Here is a 21,966-nt window from a genome sequence, read left to right as displayed (position 1 = left end):
AGGTATGTAAAGCTTGAACAGTGGCATTTTCTTTCAGAAAATGTGTGCATTATTTGAAACAGTTAAGAAAACAATTTTAAAACCCCACAAGGCTGATACAAAATTAACTTGGAATATATCTTATATGCTTATTAACCTAACCACATGTTTATTGGACCTGTGCCCTTCCTGGCTGGTCTATGCAGCCCGGGAGAGGACACGCAGCTGGTTCCAGGCAGTTATATCGGCTTCTCTGAGTGAGGGTACCTTCCCCGCCGTCTTGAAAGAGGCGGTGGTGAGGCCTCTCCTCAAGAAGCCTGCCTTGGACCCAGCTGTATTGAACAACTTTCGTCCTGTCTCCAACCTTCGCTTTCTTGCGAAGGTTGTTGAGAGTGTGGTGGCACATCAGTTCCCTCTGGTCCTGGATGAAGCGGATTATCTAGACCCGTACCAATCGGGTTTCAGGCCCGGGTACAGCACGGAGACGGCATTGGTCGCGCTGGTGAATGATCTCTGGAGGGCTCGGGACAGGCGGCATTCCTCTGTTCTGGTCCTATTAGACCTCTCAGTGGCTTTCGATACCATCGACCATGGTATCTTGCTGCGGCGTCTCAGGGGATTGGGAGTGGGAGGCACGGTTTTACAGTGGTTCTCCTCCTATCTCCAGGGACGTTCGCAGTCGGTGTTGGCAGGAGGGCAGAGGTCGACCGCGAGGTCTCTCATTTGTGGAGTTCCTCAGGGGTCGGTCCTCTCGCCTCTCCTGTTCAACATCTATATGAAACCACTGCGTGAGATCATTCGTGGTTTTGGAGTTGGGTATCATCAGTATGCTGATGATACCCAGCTTTTCCTTTCGACCCCAAACCACCCCAGTGATGCCCTCAACGTGATGTCCCATTGCCTGGAGGCGGTTCGGGTCTGGATGGGGAGGAACAGACTTCAACTCAACCCCGACAAGACCGAGTGGCTTTGCATACCTTCATCCCGGGTTTATTCGGACATTCCACCTCTCTCTATGGGGGGGTGAACTATTACCCCCCGTTGATAGGGCTCGCAACTTGGGAGTCCTCCTAGATTCACGGCTCACCCTGGAAGACCATATAGGAGCTGTGACTAGGGGGGCTTTCGCCCAGGTTCGCCTGGTGTGCCAGTTGCGGCCCTATCTAAGCTGGGATGATCTATGCACGGTCACTCATGCGCTCGTGACCTCTCGACTAGACTACTGCAACGCTCTCTACATGGGGCTGCCCTTGAGGACCACCCGGAAGCTCCAACTGGTACAGAATGCAGCCGCGAGAGTTGTGTTGGGAGTCTCCTGATACTCCCACGTTACACCTCTGCTCCGTGAGCTGCATTGGTTACCAGTTGCCTTCCGGGTGAGATTCAAGGTACTAGTAATGGTATTCAAAGTCCTACATGGCAGGGGTCCGGAGTACCTGAGGGAACACCTGCTGCCAGCATCGACTTCCCTCCGCCCTGTGCGTTCCCACAGAGAGGGCCTCCTCAGGGTGCCACCGGTCAGAGAATGTTGACTGGTGGCTCCCAGGGGGAGATCCTTCTCTGTGGGTGCCTCGGAGCTATGGAACCAGCTACCGGTTGAGCTCCGGACGGCGCCCGACCTTCGCTCCTTTCGCCGCGAGCTAAAAACATACTTTTTTGAACAAGCTGGCCTGGCCTGATGAGGGGATTGGGGGGTGGGTTGTTATTGTTATTTTATTAGGTTTTAAAGATGTATTTTAGTATGCGGGCATTTATTTAATTTTGTTTTAACTTTTGTAATTTGTATTTTTATTCTTGCCCTGTTCACCGCCCTGAGTCCTTCGGGAGAAGGGCGGTATAGAAATAGTATTAAATAAATAAATAAATAAATAAATGACCAATTTTAGGATTCTTTTTGCTGAGATAAAATAGAAAGGGTGATTTCCTTCTCTGATGAAGCTTGCATATGTAAGGTGAAATGAAATATTAAGAGACCTTTAATTTTTATTGTCAACTGACCCAGAAGATGCTTTGCCTGTTCTTCAGCCAATCTCTCCTTAATGGACTTAAATTACAACATAAATTCAATGCAAAACTGCTGCTTCATTTGTTCCATTTCTAGCTGGTAAAATAATAAATTAATAAAGTGAAGCTTAGTTATTCTCTATAGGTGATTAGAAATAAAATAAAGTTAGATGCAAGCATTGCTGTACCAGATTATTTCTGGAATATTCATATTTCAAATAAATAGATTAGGTTCATGTCAGCAGTTCACCTACAAGTGAGTTGAATTATAATGCAGTTAGCAATTCTAATTAAATGCACATTTGTGTAGTATACAATTAATTTCAACCTGAAAAATATGATGAGCATGTAAGGAATATTAAGAGAATGTAGCATTGCTTCTTATTTACCTTTTGTAAAATATGTATAGCCTGGAAACTTGTGCATTTCAAGATACATTTTTAATGACATTAACCAAATCTGTCATTAAATTAAATCAATGCATCATTGAAAAATTAAATCAATGCATCATTGAACAATCATTTATTTGACCAGATTGGGATAGCATAGTTCCAGTCCATTGGCAACTATTTCTAAAGTTTTTTTTTAAATTGAATACAAAACAGAAAAATAAAAAGTTGCCAGACTTTTTGTTATTTAGCCTTTGAAGCAAGGACATCAAATTTCCATGCCTAATACATTTGAGCAGCGTGGGGACTGTCTCTAACTCCATTCACCAGCCTCCATGTGGATGTGTCAGGGGATTTTCAAAATTGGCAAAATGATGGATGAAATGTTGATACAAGCCCTTTTATACAAGCTTTGATATTACAAGCATGTTCAAAAGGACTGGGCTTCAATACTCTCTTAGCAATGTTGACTTCTCCCTGCAGATCTTACTGGCTTCAGTAGTACTACTTCAGTATCACTGATATTAAAAGGAAGGTAAGACTACACTTGGGGATGTAGTGGCCTAGCTTGTTGACTGGAAGGCACTTCGAAATTCAAGCACCACGTGGCAAAGTGAGCTCCCATTCTTGCTCCATCTCCTGCCAACTCAGCAGTTTGAAAGCATGCAAATGCAAATAGATAAATAGGTACCATTTTGATGGGAAGATAACAGCATTCTATGTGCCTCAGCATATAGTCATATCAGCCAGTGTCTTCAGAAAGCACTGGCTCCCTCAGCTGCAAAATGGAAATGAGCACTGCCACCTAGAGTTGGACACAACTGAACACACTACTACATGCAAAGTACAAAGTATAAGTAGATTAACTTCTGGGGTAATCTAAAACCTTTTTTTTCATGAAGATTCTGTAGCCTCCTGAGTGCTTTAATAATAATATTGTCACCCTCTGACTAGTAAGTAAGTTCAATTTTTCGTTCATGCCTATTAATGGGGCAAAGCAAGCAAAAAATGAAGTGTGTTACTGAAACTGTACAATAATGACAAGTTCCTAATGACCTCTTTTTAATTATTAAATATAGAGCGGCAAAGTAGGTCACTATTTCTTAAGAGTTACCATAACCCTATATTAACCTGCATAGTAATTGCAACTTTCAGAATAGATATGAGTGGGGGAAAAACCTTTTCCATTACAGTTGTACAAACAGACACTTCTTATTCCCTTGTTAACTGAAAGCATATTTGCTGTGGTGTTTTGTGATTTTTACTAGAGGAGCCAAAAGTGGCTGATGTTGGCTTTGTTTATACAGTAACAGGTATAAACTAGTTTACTATTCAGGAATATCTGAATACACCTTGTTTAGATGCAGGGTCAGTGTGGTTTGGACCTCACTTGGCAATGGTTTGGGACCAGCCAGAAGAGATCCACTGAAATCATTAGGACTTATGTTTGTCTGCTTTCAACCCATAAACTTTTTTTTAAAAATCTCTTAATAACTTTTAAGTTATTAACTTTTAAGAACAATGAACAGTAAAGCTCCATTATTCCTTATATTAAAGATTCCTTTTCTATATGTTGCACATGTTGATGACTTGAGTAAAGTTATTAGTTTTATCCCCAACATTTCTATTGTCAGTTCTTTACTGTCAAGATAGTAAGAACATTTTAGTGGACAGCAAGTGTGTCTTCAAGTAGGCTGAATGACCTTCAATAAATGATTAATTCTGCACCATTTTGCTAAATAATCTTCTCCTTTCTCATGTGGGACTGTTTTCATGGTCTTTATAGATTTTAAATCAATTTTTAATAGAGATAAGCTGTGGAAGAAACTTCTATTAAGAAGTACCTGTATGAAATTGGCTGTATGAAAATTGGTACTTCAAATTCACATGCAATCTTCAGGAGAATCAGAAAAGCAATGACCATTTAGAGGTGATTCATGGCTGTATTTTAGCACTCATATTTTATTATTTAGCATTAGCACACTAGCTAAAATGTTCACATATTCTGTTTACCTTGCCCAATGCTGGCCAAGAAAACTGTATGCTTTTTTATTATAAGCAGATGTTACAGCCATTGTTTTTATGATACTGGTAAACATGAAAAGAACACTACATGATGTGGCCAACTGTTGCAAAACTGAATATAATATAAATTATTCAGCCAACCAAAAGAATGCTTTTGGCAAAAAAGAGGAGTCCCTCTAGGTGGCAATTAAATAGAATCAAATTATACAAACAGTTTGAAATACTTTGATTTTAGATTGGTCTTGATCAAAAACTTGGATTGTTTTTCCAATCATTGACCAGGGGGTGATAGACCCATATAAGCAAGGCTACTATTAGTTTTTATTTTCAATTTAGAAAACATTATTGTGACCCTGAATATGATACAAAGAGGCTTTTTCAATTGCTATACTGAATCCTTCGGGAGAAGGGCGGTATATAAATTGAATTAAATAAATAAATAAATCCAAATACAGTATATTATTGACAATAGTCTGAATAACTGGAACAATTTCATTCTAAATGCTTGAATTCTATTCTTGATATTTCCAAAGTTGAGTCAATGCAGGATCACTAACTTTCATGGAAGCAAAGGTGGACATTCTTCAATTTTTGTTTAAAATGTGATTTTGTAGTTGCCAGCATTACTTCATTAAGTTTCAATCTACTTGAACAGCAATACTGGAGCTAAAACTCCTGTTCTATGATTTTTGTACTGGATTTGTTATCATATTGGGTTTTCAAAAGGCTAAAAAACTATCAGCCAAAGTAGCTGGAACCCAAACTTATAAGAGAATGGAAGTTCAATTTCTAGTTGTTATATGCTGGAAATTGAATCTACTGTATATTGTTAACAGTCTTGCTCTGTAATCTGGTTTTCCATATCTTGGTGTTGAAATGTCATAGAATTATTGTGATAGGTCAGTTTAGTGCTCTGCCCTTGGTCCTTGGTGATGGGCAGTTATCAGAATGGAACAATCTCTGCCCATGTGGGATCAGTGAAGAAGAAAACAATAAATGATTAGCTAATGAATCACTAGTTTTCCCATGGAATCTCTAAATTAAGCCTATATTTTCACTTCCGTGCATGCAGTCATTAAATCATATAGTACTGTAACATTTTAGCTTCATTAAGGTGCAACTTATCTATTTTTCTTTCATTCATTTATCTTTCCTATCTTTAGAGGTGATATGGATATTACAAAATGGCAATTTATTGCAATATACATGCACATGAAGTAGTAAAACAGCAAAAACAGCAACTTAAATAGAGAAAAGAAAAAATACTTTTGCTAGTAATAGTAACAAGAGATGGGCAGCTTACAAATTGAAATACACAAACATTACATAAATAAACAAGAATCTTCCCCAATAAATTTATGTAGTTTGGAAGAAAAATTCCCCTAAAGAAATTTTTCTGTGCACAAATACAGCGGAAAATTGTGAAAGGCAATTTATGCTTAGTTCCACCTAGCACATTGACTATATTCAGAAATTGTCACCTACATTGGTTCTTGAAGAGTGATTATGTAACAAACCTGTCTATCTATCTTGAATAGTATATGGAGATTTCCCTCATTTAAGTAACTCAACAAAATAATATGTGAACCAAGACTCCAAGAAAGTTCCATGATCCTGGAATTTTGAAACTATCTTTTCCTGGTTCCAGTCTAGTACCTTAATCAAACCCTTTCCATGTTGCTCAGATTGCCCATATCTAGCAAACTATTGTGGATAGATGCACAGGCTTTTTGAGCTGGATTGAATTATTCATGGTATTTATTCTTACTGGAGGCACGCCAGTCACTTTCTGTAACCCCTAGGTTACAGAATTAGGCAATGGCAAGCCAGTTTTGAAAAACATTGCCAAGAAAACTACAGGGAATTATCCAGACAGGATTGAACAGAAGAAACAAAGTGCTTGATATACACGGCTTAGATTTTCTATTGAAATGAATATTTATACAGAAATGCGCAACAAATCATATCTCAAGAATTTTGCAGTAGAGTCTACAACACTGATTCCTCTTTTAGAAAAATCACTGAAAAGCCTAAAAACTGCCAAGTCCAATATTTTATATTCCTTCAGAATGGCAGACTGGACATTTTTTTTCTTTTAAGGTATAGTAATAACAGAAAAGATCTTTGTGAAGACTTAACATCTATCCATGGGGGAAAATAACATTTTTTTATTCAATGGTCCCTGCTGCTGCTGCTGATAAGAATTGTGTTTGATCTGAATCTCAGGAGTTAGATCTGAGGTAGCCTCAGATCTTTTCTACACTGCAACTTTAAGCTACTTGATTCCTATGCATAAAATGATTGGAAATGAAGGGGTCTCCAGAAATCCTTTTCCTGATTTCTTCTTATTTGTACATAGACTGATGTTCTATCCAGATTAGGTTTACCAGGACCCATATTTGTGAATACTCCAGTTTCTTCACTCTACCCAACATGCTGGAAAATCAATAACTGTTTCTTTCTATGGGTAGGTCTTTAAGGATATGTGGTTTTTAATGATAGATCTTTTGTGTACACTACCTCCCTTCCTTATTGAGCCTCGCTTGTAATTTGACATTTTCCCATATGTGTATCCCCCAGTGGACCAGAAAATGATAAAATAAAGAAAATAAAATTTTATCATTATTCTAATCATTTTGGTTTGCCAGAAAAGCTGGCAGGACTCTGGCCAATTTTACTAAGCTTGTAAGCCGCCCTGAGTCTTCGGAGAAGGGCGGGATATAAATGGAATTAAAATAAATAAATAAAATAAATAAATAAATAAATACCTGGATTGAAAAAGGAAACAGCCACCATTTTATTATTCAACGCATGAACCTGGTCTTTTCTTTTAATAAGGTCTCTCATTGTTACAGAGCTTCTAGCCTATTCCTTTCACAATTCCGGTTTAGGAAAAAAAAATAAAGTCCAGCATTTCACTAGTCCAGCAGCCCAGGATAAAATGGCCATGGAGGGCGGTTGCTTCACTTGGGATGTATACATGTGGTTATGATCTTATTACAACATACAGTAGCCAACTGAAATAAAGGGACTTTTTACAATACAATGAAGTGCAGAAAATGAACTGAACAACAACATGTGGACTAACACATGACAGAAAATCCTACTTTTTATGCAGAAAAAAATAAAAAAAATGGGAAGAGTCTGATGAGATGATTAAAGGATGCCATTTTATGTTCCTACATTGGTAAATGAGCAACATTTATGAATTCCAAGTTATTTCTTGGATTTTCTGTCTATTTCTCCATTGTTTTTGTTTGTTTCTTTTCTCTCATGTAATGGATAACAGGTAACAATAGGTAACAATAACATAAATTTTAGAATGTTGTTTGGAAATGATTGGTTGAAACACAACTATTTTGCTTAGTAACTTTCCGGACATTTTAAAAGGATGTCAAGCTTATCATCAAACTAATTTTATTCCAACCATTAATTCCTCTCCCATTTCCATTGTGAGGACAACTTATGTATGACAACTGCTGATTTCCCCCCCCCTTCCCACTTCTATTCTCAGTTTTCTTAGGTGCAGCTAGGAAAAGTGAGGCAATTTAATTACTTAATTACCTTTTCATTTATAAGATTTATTGCTGATAAAGCTTATTAAATTGTTTTATTATGTGAATGCCTTTACAATTTACACCGGCACCCTGTCAGATAGGTCATAAGAAGTTATAAAAAGTAAGGCAATAACTCACCAACACTATTAGAGATGGCAGAACTGAGATAGGATTAGAAAGTAAATTTCCAACTTTAAGTCCAGCAACTTTTTAAGATGGACTACAAAGATTATGACTTCATTAACTGAGTTATGATAAACCTTATCTATATTCTCCTTCTCCAACTTGACCTGTGTACACAAAACAGATGCCCATGTAGCATATTAATGAAGTTATGCAGTGTTATTCCATAGAAATAATAAAAAACCAAGAAGTTTGTATAATATGCTAAAAATAAATGTTTTATTTATAGCATGGAACAGATGGCCTATCTAGTAATTACACAATGCCTCCATTTGAAACTCACAGTGGGTTTGATTCAACACATTATACATACAGTAAGAGCAAAGCATATCTGTGGTCAAGGCTGTCATATTCAGGAAAAAAATATATCAGAGAATAACGATGTAAAAAATGAATGCCATTAAATTAACAGTTAATGTCCCCTTTCTCTAATATACTCTTCCTAGGCTCAAAGGAAACCAATACCATTATAGAAATAAAATGATTACATTGTGTGAACTTCTTTCAGAGTACATACATATAATTGAAGCTACTTTCCTCAAAGAAGGAATCCTTCAAGCTTCCATTAGTTACATATTACCAACCCAGTTACTCAAGAGAATACTATGCATAAGAGAATAGACCCAAACTTGGTCAAGTACTTCTCTAGGAAGTGACTTATTATTGTCCCAATAATTAATTTCTTCAGTATGTGGGAAAGATTAAACTAACATATATCAGCCTAGATCACCCATTTAAAGCTGTAAAGAAATCACACTTAATCCATGTACCAAATACCTGCAGCTGCTGGCTGAAACACTTCTGTTTTATAAAATGGAAAACAATGCCAATTTTATGGGTCTGCTTCTTTCTCTTTTTTCCTATTTCTGAGATATTATATCTCACTGTGCCAACCAGTTGTGTGCATCTGCTAAATAATTAACTAGTGAAGAATGTAGCTGGTAATTCACAACCCAGATACAACCACATTTCCCCCTATAACAAAATATTCTACCTTGACAACCAGCTATGCCCAAATTCCTAGCATCTCAAAAGATATAATTTCATGTTGGAATAGAGTAGACTATCTCTTTCCTTGGATGAGCAGCATAAATTAAATTCCTCTGCTGGACACTTAGAGGCTGCTGTGCCATCTTTTCCACAACTTTTTATCTAGGTTTTAAAGAAAGACAGATGGAATATTTCAGATGTTTGAATGTGTGTTTGTATATGTGAAATGTGATATTTAGCTGAATTTTGCAAGATAAGGATTGTTAATGGACCAAGAACTCTGAGATTTTTCATCCCATTCTGCTGAAAAACAAAAATAAAGCAGCTGCTGACATATTAATATTTAATCTTGAATTTTGAAATAAATCAAATTGATTTGGCTTTGAATCTCAGGTCTATTGAATATATTCCAGAATACATTTCTATGGCTATTTCCCACACTAGCAGATAAGTTCTGAACTAAAAATTATTTGTTAAAATATTTATGGCTAATTGTATATCAGTACATCTAAATAAGGTTTCCAGTCAGTGATATGATTCAAAATGATAAGAAAATGCACAATCAACATAATAATCAATATAAAATAAATAATGATAAAATAACTATTAAGCTGTATCCAAAAAGCATAAAAATGTATGTAAAAGTCAGGTTTAATTTTATGCCAAAACAGAGATAGATTTAATACTAAAAGACTATTAGAGTAAAAATCTAACTTAAAAAATAGTGTTTAAGAAAGTAAAAATCTGGGAAGGGTTTAGAAATTATATGAACTATTTTAAACATCCAGAATTCAAGAAATGATATGGAAAGTATATATCTCATATGCATATAGACAGGCAGACAGAAATGACTGAAAAAGACTTGTCAAATGGCTAACAAATAGAATAGGAGCAAATACATTAGCCTAAAGTCTAAAATACTTTTTATTTATCATAACTGGTTGCTGAGTAAGTAAAAACCTTTGGTGGCTATATCCAGAAAGCACATTTTATAACAAGTCTTCTTACTTTTGTTTTTTATTTATTCTGGTTATGACAGCTATTACAGAGATCTCTGTAATGCAGACGCATTAGTGACACCAATAGTAGGAAGTCAAAGTACACATATTGGATTCCTGGCAGTAAATATTTAAAATCAACATTTCTTTAAATTTGCAAATTCCATTTCAAGTATCTCTTCTGTCACTTAAAAGATTGAAAAAAATGTACAGAGTTCATACAGGTTGTTTTTAAATATAAAATCTTTCAAAAATACAACACAGTTATTCAAACTGGAAGTTGCTTATTATTATAAACTGAGAACACGGGCCTACTCTTGAGCTGTCTTCTCATGACAAAGATAAGTAAAGGATTAATTTGCCAGCAAACAAAATTTGGTTTATCAGAAATTAGAGTGTCTCTGAGGTAAACAATGAATCCTAGGAGATCTGAAGTTGGATCAGGACTGAGTAATGAAGATGATGGAAACATTGCTTCTATCATGAATAATTGATTGATAAAAAATATGCCAAATTGAAAACACTTGGTGAGAAGACACAAATGAAGTCCATACAGACACCAATTTCTATCCTGCTCTCATTTATAATAGTAAAAGCAGATCATACTGAAATATTTCAGGACTTTCTTTCACTTACTGAGTTAAGAGTCTAAGAACATAAAAGAGTTCTTGTTCCACAGTGAAATAAAGTTTGATCAAATTCATTATATTATTTTTGCAATGGCAAACCAGAAGTTCCTGTGAGAAGGTAATCAATCTTTGATATCAGGATTAGAATTTATTAGCCTGTTTCCTTTCCACACAATGCCACCACACAGTTTGAGTGACTGTTTAGAATTCATGACATAAAGAATAATGAGGAACAATCAGCATTTAACATCATTGAAAAAGGAAATGGCATTCTATATATTACTTGCCATATTAAAATAATACAGGGAAAAATAGCCTAGTGCCCTCAAATAGCTTTCCTTTAAAAGTCCAATTATCTCTTGATGCAGTGCTAAGTGAGACTAATAAAATGAAAGGGTTGAAAGTGATCTTGGAGAAGATCTAATCTGCCCTACTGGCTATAGCAGGTATTCCAGATAAATTAGTATCCAGCCTATGGTTAAACAACTCACAGTAATGGTTACCATTTGTATTTGTTTTATGATGTTCAATGAAAATCCATGTTCTTGTAATTTATGCCAAATATTTATTTTCCTGTTTTCTGGAAGGATTAAGAAAAGTTCTGCCTTATGATAGCTCTCACATAATAGAATATAACTATATTATTTTTTTGTACTCTCCTCATTCTCTAATCACCTAAAACTGTTCCTCATAAGTCTTTCTTTCAAGGTTCCTATCAACTTGGTTGCTGAATATATGACTCTGTGTTTGTCTCTGTTGAAATGAATTTTTCTGATTTTGCCAGGTATTCAGGATTCTTTGGCATCTTGATATTGTCTTCCATTTGATATAATCTTCTCTGAGAGCTGCATTGGCTTCCAGTTGCCCTCCGGGTGAGATTCAAGGTGCTGGTGATGACCTATAAAGCCCTAAATGGCATGGGTCTGGATTACCTTAGGGAGCACCTGCTACTAGCATCAGCTTCCCATCATCCTGTGTGCGCCCACAGGGAGGGCCTCCTTAGGGTTCCACCAGTTAGAGATTGCCGGTGGGTGATTCCCAGGGGGAGGGCGTTCTCTGTGAGTGCGCCCATCCTTTGGAACGAACTGCCGATGGAGCTTCGGACTGCCCCCAACCTTCGCTCATTTCGCCGGGACTGTTTGAATTGTCTGGCCTGGACTGAGGGATTTTTAATTTTAAAGTATTTTAATTAAATCATATTAAATTATATTAAATTAATTTAAAAAATTTTAATTTTATTGTTATTATGAATTGTGGGCTTGTACTAATTTAATTCCATTTTATTCTCTTTTTGTACTGTTTTAACTGCCCTGTGAACCCCCCTGAGTCCTTCGGGAATAGGGCGGTATATAAATTTAACTAATAAATAAATAAATAAATAAATAAATAAATAAATAAATAAATAAATAAATAAATAAATAAATAATCTGAACAGCCAGTTTAATTCCAATAATCTTCTCTCTCTTCTTGGGCTGTTCCTTTGAAAGGAAAGAGTGAAGAAACACTATCTGTGTTCTCATTTCAGTCACACTCTTGCTCCTCAATTCATAATCCCATACAGTGTTCAAAGTCCTATTGTTTGCTCTTATGTGGACCAGTAGGGAGAAGTATTTATCAATGAACTTAAAGACTTCTGGAAGTCTTTCCTTCAAATCCCAATTGTCTTTCAGGAAGGCAGTACACTTCTCTTGATGACAATTGCTCTTCAATCCCATTCAGTAGGGTATATCCAATCATTTACCACCACCACCCTTACTTCCTTTTCTTCACAGCACATACATAATTCTTTCCTCTGATGAACCTCTAAGATCTCCCTCAATCCCTGAGGGATTGTCGCAATTGCTCTTCATCCAAGGCTGGCAACAAGAGCTCCTTGTATTTCTGGGAAGATGTTTTGCTAGTGGGTAACGTAATCTTGAAAGCTTGTCAGAACAATTATCCGGCTTAATTTACACCTAACATGATTAAGTCAGAATGTATTTTTTCACATTCCCCACCCCCCAAATTCCCTGATAGGCAGTTTTTCTCTCAAACAGTTCATCTTTATAGTTCTTGACAAAAACAAACATGACATCTCCTGCTGGCCAGAAGAAAAGTTCCATCTCTATGTACCTCTGAAGATAAATTCATCTCTCTGCGAGTTTGCCGAATGAGTTGCTCTCTGGAGAACTGGCTTCTTTATATGTTCCTTGAAACTGCCACAGCAAAATCAGTACCAAGGAATATTCCAGGCACAAACAACTGGCAATCAGCAACAGTCAGGAAATAGCTAGCAGCAACTATAAGTTAGGAGCTTCCATTTCATTGGCTCTCCAAACTTTTCTTAATAACTAAAAAAATGTGATATTTAAAAGAGAAATCTCAAAGTTAATTCTCAAGTTTCTGAACTGTTTCTCCAACAGAAAGATTACCACCTGATTAAGCTTTCACACACACACACACACACACACACACACACACACACACAGAAACACAAACACACACCATTTTTACTACATTAACCTTTACTACATGAATCACATAAACTATTGTTAGCCTCCCAGAGTCACTGTAATGAGATGGACAGGCATATAAATTGAAATAATTATAACAATGGATACTTGGGAAAAGATTTGGGTGAGAAATGTAAAATTTACACTGGCTCAAAATTTAAGAGAGAATTTTTATAAAATGTTTTATAGATGGCATTTAGATCCTAAAAAATTAGCAAGTATGTATCCGAACTGCCAGCCCAAATGTTGGAGGTGTGGTTGTGAGGATTAGTTTAGTTTAGTTTTTATTAAATTTTTATACCGCCCTTCTCCCAAGGGACTCAGGGCGGTGAACAGGGCATATGATAAAAGTACAAAACTACAAAAGTTAAAATAGAATTAAATTAATGCCCAAGATAAAACAATAAAATATACAAATATTTAAAACCCAAATTAACTCCCCATCAGGCCAGGCCAGCTTGTTCAAACAGGTGGGTCTTTAACCCGCGCCGGAAGGAGCTGAGATCCGGTGCCATCCGGAGCTCCACCGGCAGTTGATTCCACAAAGCCGGGGCGCCCACAGAGAAGGCCCTCCCCCTGGGGGCCACCAGCCGGCATTCTCTGACTGGAGGCACCCTGAGGAGGCCCTCTCTGTGGGAACGCACAGGGCGGAGGGGAGTTGACGCCGGCAGCAGGTGGTCCCCGAGGTATTCCGGACCCATGCCATGTAGGGACTTGAAAACCATCACTAAGACCTTGAACCTCACCCGGAAGACAACTGGTAACCAATGTAGCTCGCGGAGCAAAGGTGTAACATGGGAGTACCGGGAAACTCCCAAGACAACTCTCGCGGCCGCATTCTGTACCAGTTGGAGCCTCCGAGTGGTCTTCAAGGGAAGCCCCATGTAGAGAGCATTACAGTAGTCAAGGCGAGAGGTCACGAGCGCATGAGTGACCGTACACAGGGCATCCCGGTCCAGATAGGGCCACAACTGGCGCACCAGGCGAACCTGGGCGAAAGCCCCCCTAGTCACAGCTGCTACATGATCTTCCAAGGTAAGTAGTGAATCTAGGAGGACTCCCAAGTTGCGAGCCCTATCCACGGGGGGCAACAGCTCACCCCCCATAGAAAGGGATGGAACATTTTGAATGTCCCGGGATGCCGGAATGTACAGCCACTCAGTCTTGTCCGGGTTGAGTTGAAGTCTGTTCCTCCCCATCCAGACCCGAACCGCCTCCAGGCAACGGGACATCACAGCGAGGGCATCACTGGGGTGGTTTGGGGTAGAAATAAAAAGTTGGGTATCATCAGCATATTGATGATACCCAACTCCAAAACCACGAATGATCTCACCCAGCGGTTTCATGTAGATGTTGAACAGGAGAGGCGAGAGAACCGACCCCTGAGGAACTCCACAAATGAGAGACCCAGGGGCCGATCTCTGCCCCCCTGCCAACACCGACTGCGAACGTCCCAGGAGATAGGAGGAGAACCACCAAAGAACTGTGCCTCCCACTCCCAATCCCCTGAGACGCCGCAGCAGGATACCATGGTCGATGGTATCGAAAGCCGCTGAGAGGTCTAATAGGACTAGGACAGAGGAACATGCAATGTATAATCATATATGGTGGACTTGTAAAAAAGTTAAAGCTTTTTGGATTAAAGTGTGGTGGAATATGCAAAAGATATTTAAGAAAAAGATAAGGTTTTCTCCACAGTTATTTTTGTTGGGTATTATTACAGATTGTACTGTCATAGATACTAAATTAATGTTGAATTTAATTACGGCAGCAAGACTTTTAGTAGCGCAATATTGGAAGAAGGAAGAACTGCCTACTATAGAAGAGTGGACTTTGAAAGTTTCAAACCTGGCAGAAATGGCAAAGATTTCATCATATCTGAAAGAACAGTCGCAACAGAGATATATTGTGGAATGGAGAAGATGGATTCAATATATTCAGAATAAATATGGGACTAAAAAGTTTCATTTAGTATTTGAATAAGTATTAGTTTTACATGATGTATTATCAGTTATTCATTATTGGTTAGTAATTTAGTTATGTTTAAGGGGACTTAAAGCGCGATAGAATTTAATATGTTTTTTTTAGTTAGGTAGAATATTTTAGCTTAAGTTTGTAAAGTTAATACCCTGTATTCAGCTCTGGGAAGTTGGGGGGGGAGGGTTAGGGAGGGCAAGGGGGAGGGGAGGGGGAGGGAGGGAGTTTATGTTATTAAAAATGTATTTTAAAACTTTTCAATAAAAAAATTGAAATAATTTAATTCTAAGAAGCTGAAAAATTAATATATTATTTAAAGTAAGCTTTCATTGGTTTACCAGAATAGTATATTCATTAATTTCTTGTGTAATATGGCCAGTTCCTTTTAGATGATAGTTAGGAAGAATCAAATCTCTACTTTTTTTCCCAATAGAATTGAAAATAGTTTCTTTTCAGTTTTAGCAGTGGGGAGGGAGTAGTATCTCTCTCTTCATCCTCTGCCATTTTGGAATTAACAAATCACACTTATTAGACTGGTGCAAGGATTTGATATACTGGTACCTTGGAACTCATCATTAATTGGTTCCAGGAGGCACGTTGCACACCAAAAACAATAAGTACAAAACAACTTTTCCCCATAAAGAATAATGTAGTGAGTTATAAGACACCTACATGTTCTAGCTTGTGTGTTGAGTACCATGACAAAATTTTCAAGTCAAAATGCTTTGAGTACCAAGTTTGATGAGTTTCAAAGCAGTTGAGTACCAAGGTATCACTGTACTTCTGAAATAGTTTTAAATGGTACAATGATTTGTAGAGTAGATAATTTGTAGAGTATATTTTATTTATTTATTAAATTTATATACCACCTATCTTACTGTTGAATGACATATGTACATAGCCTGTTGCATGCAATATTTCTCTAATTTTGTTTAATGCAAAGCAGCTTCAACACTTAGGAAAGCACCAAAAAAAAATTACAGATGAGTCACTTAATATCTGCTAGTTGTCAGAAATATATATATCCCCAGGATAATTTTCTTCTCAACACCTCTCATCTGCAACTGTCCAGTGTGAACATCCGGGAATAGCAAACTTTTGCTAAAATAACAATTTGATTACCAAATATTGTTAGAGAAGTGAAGATACAAAGAAAGGGTCACTTTGAATCATGAAAATGTAAAATATATTTTAAAAGAAAGATGTCTATCTGAATAAAGGACCAACAGAATAACTCAGTTTTCTAAATCAGGCCAGGTGACATTTGCCAATAGAAACAAATGAACAATAGAAATAGTTGTTTGGAGGAAGATGTGCCAGGAAGAGAAAATATGCATTAGAAACTGCTGATGCAATTCTGTTTCTACATTCTGATCAGAAACTAATATGTATATAGTGCACTGGCTTAGTGAGAATGGCATCTTCATTTACCAGCAGTCTATGAAGTTATTCTTGGTCCATTTATAATCTGGCACTTTGCACAGAATTCTTTCAGAGCTTGTCACTGATTATAAGTCCCTTCTGCACTGCCAGCTCAATGTCTATCTCAACATATTTTGCTTCATTTAAACTTCCCTTTCAGCAGCGTGCAGCAAAGAAAGCTCTATTGAAATGCCTTCTCAGTACGCATAAATAAGAATGCAGCAGTTTCACTTCTTGCCTCTGTTCATGCCATATTCCTGTCTGTATTGAAAAGAACTAGGACTCATCCTGTCTTGTTCACATTTACAGAAATATGTCAGAGGAATGAATAAATGAATTGTGCCCATTTAATACCATCTAAAAAGCGGTCACAGTGGCTCTATATGTATGATTAGAGGACAAATGATCTCTGATACAGATTGCAAAACCTTTGCATGTAATTTCATGTTGACCATGTGCCTTAAGACATATTTTAAAGAAATGGCTTAGCTTTATTTTGGGATGTTTCTTAAGATCTGGAATCTGTAATGCAAAGCTGGGAGTAAGATGCTTTTAACTGGCATCTATAATCACTGCAATATGTGACTCAGTCTTTTGATTTGCCAATTCATTTACAGAAATAAAATATCATAGAGTTTCTGGAGTCTTATATTCATCCAAGGGAATAATAATTTACTCTTATTCAATAGAGTTAAATTTCTTGATATATAGTAATGTGATAGCAGTTCTTCTGCATTCTGCAAAACAACAAAAGGATACAAATAGAAAAATAGAAAAAGCAATAATCAGAATCAGAATATTTCAGCCTTCCAGGGTGTCTTATCATAAATGGCTAACCTCTGAAAATACCATTTCTGTTCCTCTATTGACAAAAAGTCCTTTGAAATTTCATTTCCCTCAGCAGACCATGGAAATTACTTTGAATGATGGGGTCTAAGAATGCTCCCATTCCCAAACTTGCTTTGCAGTCTTTATTTATTTACATAACTTATATATGTATGGACCATTGTATGGTCACCCATACAATGATTCCAGATGGGACACTCCCAGACCCCAGACCAACAGCCTCCCAGCTTAATCCAATGCTTGTGGAAACAATCAGATTTTCACAATCTTCCAGAAGGTTAAAAAATAAGGATCACTCATATCTCATGTGGGAGGCTGTTTCAAAGAGTTCTGGCAGACATCAAGAAGGTTCATCACATTATATGACAATATTTTAATAAGAGGACCTGGAGCATGCCTATCTTATCTAACCTAGCGTGATAGAGAGATATGTTCTGTCTATCTTTGCAGGGAGAGGCAATCCTGAAAATAATCTGGTCCGATGCCACAAAGAGTTCTAAAGGGTTCTAAACTCCATGGGTCACCACATTCTGAGCAGTTGCAGTTTCTGGATGGTCTTCAAGTATAACCACATATATAGTGCACTGCAAAAATCCAAACAGATCATGACTTACTTTGACTAAAGCATGAGTGACAATGAGCAAGTAGAAAAGGAATCACTAAAAGTTGTCTTCTTTTCCTTATACTGAAGCTCCTAGTGTAGGAGATGACCAGGCTGAGCCCGAGGGAGGCGTCAAATGCATCATCAGTCATGAGTCCCTTCACACCCACAATTTATCTAAGTCTGGCCCACCTTGAATTCCTTATCTATCGCCAAATTGCTTTGACCATTAGTATTTGAGATTCTTGTAGAGAGATTAAGCTTGCAATAAATATTTATACCCATTTGAATTACCTGGATGTCCTGATTTCCCTAGTGTTTGATATTTATTTATTTACTTATTTACTTGAATTTATATGCCGCCCTTCTCCCTAAGGACTCAGGGCAGCTCACAACAATAAAAATTAAAAAATAAAAAAAATCATGGAATGAAAAGTTTAAAAAGAATTAAACTAGTAAATACAATGATAACATGACAATTTAATATCCAGTAAAATCTAATTAAAATACATAGTCAGTCCAGATCCACTTGTTGAAAACACCCAAGTTTTCAGGTCACGAACCACCAATAATGAAGGTATTTCATTTCTGATAAAAGATGGTAATTATAAGTTTAGATTCTGATATAGTCATGCCTTGAATTTCCTCAATGAAATAATTGACAGTTAAGTTAAACATGACTACCTGATTCAATTAATTTAAATGGTAATGCTCTAGACACAACCTTGTCAGAAACCAGCCCATAAACTTTAAAAAAATGTTAGTGAAGCATAGGCTAGGCAAGCATGTTGCATAGTATATATACTGCTATCCAAACATCCTCCCTCACTGCTATATATAAGAATAAATCAATTCATTTATATATATAATGAAGATAAATGAATAAAACATTAGAGTAATAGAGATTGTTTTACTATAAATTGGCTTACTTTATATTTTTAAAGTGGTCTATGCTTTCTACCACAACTAAGTATATTTACTACATTTCCTCCAGATGCACTTTTAAGGATATATAGATATTTATGATATTTACCTACATTAGATGTTTCCTCTAGGACAATATGTTTCAATATTTATCAAAGGTGTTGTAGTAATGGCTTACCCTGATGCACAATACACCACTATCTTAAGAGAACAAGAAATGGTATTTTAACCAATGCTGCATTTAACGCTGAGGCCAGAATACTGCAAAGGGAACTGTTAATGGATCATGTTTAAAAAGGAACCCACTGTTATATGGATTCTCAGTAATTATATTTGCCACTATACATTATTGTGAACAATCTTGTGCAAGTAAGACTGGACACTTGACTTTAGTGGTTTTAAACAGAACTGTGAATTTCTCAGTGACCTATCCAATCACTGCTGAATTCATCATCTGATGTGATGAAGCTGTTGTGGCAGCTCTATCAAAACATATTCACCACAACAGTTGCACAATCTTCTTTGCAATGTCTTTAAAGGTATTTTTTTAAACTCTTCTAAAAGAAGGCTTTACTATATTCTCACTTACTCTTAAAGCACTTAAGAATTTACTTCAATTTTCTCTTGGTGGCATAACTGAGCATATTTTATTGCTGGTGGTGACAAAGGTTGCTATTGCAGTTGTCATTGTTTTCTACGATATATCCATAGCTTCCCCTGTTTCTCATAGTTTCTAATCAGGAAAGGTCTCAGGGGAGGAGTTTCATTATAATGCTTGCTCTTGGAATATTAGATGATTGCACAATGCTTATCCACATAAAGTTACACACAGAGATACCTTGATCGCCATATCATTCAATAATTACTGAAACACCATAGACTATCCATGAAAATTTCACCAAAATTCTTTTCTTCTGTGAAAGAAATTTCAAAGCAAATTTCCTTTCAACAAATTTAATAGCAACCTATAAAAACCCAGAACAACAAAGAGAACATCCTGAAAAAAATGTCCACATTATTTCAGTCTATACTAGCTACAATAATACCATCACAATTAATACTTTGGCTGCAACTCAACATAGTCAAAATTCCAAGGCCAACTCAAATGGCTCATTGCTTTTTTTCCCCTGTGGCTGACTGAGTTTTTTCCCTATATTCCCAAATAGTGACTTACAAGAGAGATACCTCTAATGTATTTGCTGATGGTCTCCTGATAATTTTGCATGTCATTTTCTGTTATATGTAAAGAGAACAAGTTGGCCAGGATTCTTGACATGTTTCTCAGTTAATGGAGCAGAACAAGCTGTCACCACAAAGCAACGCAAGTTCTATGTGAAGTGCACTTGCAGTGTCTCCAGAGTCATTGATATGGTTTAAAATGAAACACCAAAACTGCAATATGTCTCAGACACAGCCACATCTTTCCCTTCCAGGTTGAATATGTATTGGAATCAACATATATTCTGCTAGGAAAGATGCAGCCTTCCTTCTGTTATAATATTAGTGTAGTTTTGCTCTGCCAAAATGTTTCAATAATTAGGCTACTTGCAAATGTTAAGTGATTAAGAAATAATATTTGTACTGATATTCTGGTTATTTTGCAATGATTCTCTTGGCATTCCAAGTTGGAGAAACTTCAGATATTTAAATTAATGTATGGGTATATATGTTCTATTGCAGATATATCTATTTATCTCTATTATCTCTATCTATCTCTATCATCTAAATCAGGGGTCTTCAAACTCGGCCCTTTTATGACTCATGGACTTCAATTCCCAGAATTCCTCAGCCAGCGTGCCTGGCTGAGGAATTCTGGGAGTTGAAGTCCATGAGTCATAAAAGGGCCGAGTTTGAAGACCTCTGATCTAAATCTATCTATTATAATATCTAGAATAAGAATAATATTCTAGTAATTTTTTATTATCTTTGATACATGTTGACAATAGCAAATTGCAACCATCTCAATTTTTTAAGTACTCACAAAGATCAGAAGCAAATGTTAGGCACAACCTGTAGACAAAAAGATTCAGAAATCTGAGATAGATTCATACTTACCTTCAATAATTCCAAACTGCACGACTTCCATACAGCTCTGGATTGAGAAGCAGGCAAACGACCTTATTACCATTATTCTCTTTAGGAAACTAAAAATGGGTAACACCTAAAAACTCATTACAGAAGTACAGATATTGTAATGCATTCCAACTCTGTTCTAATTTATTTGAGTCTTATCTATATGTACTATTATACATAAACATTGAAACAGCAATGTGCTCTTGAGCCACAAACTCTTGGGTTTGTGTGCTTTGCTATTTCTGCTTCCAGGGAGAATTACTGTTACACAAGCCCTCTGACCAACAGTTGCACATTAACTGTGATGGATCTGCACATTCTAAATATTCATGCTGATGCAAAATATATAGCTACAAGAATTAGTGGCAAATTACTTCTGAGAATGGTGCTAAGAAAACTGCATGAACTTACCCAGGCAGTTGGCAGAAGTCAAAACTGACTAGAAGACACATTAATTTTTGTAGATTGCATTGTAGGAGTTGTTAAGGCTAAAGCAGTTTATAAACATGAACAAATGATTATTTTTATTTATTTTGCAACTTAGCAAGGTAAGTCCAACTGAGCAAATTCATTGCAGGCTATTTCGATGTGGAATCAAAACTCTAAATATAGTCAAATGTTACTCAGACATTGTTCAGGACTGTAAGTCTTATTTCTTGGGAGAAGGAAAAAATCAGCAGAAAATGCAGATCAGTTTTTGGTTGTTTTAATTTATTAGTTGAAAAGAGATTTCCAATAGCATTTGCGATAAACTTTGCTATACCATGCTTGCTAGTTTGACTGTAATAGTGCCTGTGAAATCTGTAAAAGGCATCTACTGAATAAGAAACCCATAATTTCCCTAGGAAGTGGCATCAAATAGTTCTTTCAAAAGCAA

This window comes from Vipera ursinii, assembly GCF_947247035.1.
Source record: "Vipera ursinii genome assembly, chromosome: 3".
NCBI lineage: Eukaryota > Metazoa > Chordata > Lepidosauria > Squamata > Viperidae > Vipera > Vipera ursinii.
The sequence above is the reverse complement of the archived record's forward strand: the minus strand, read 5'-3'. Positions refer to the sequence as shown.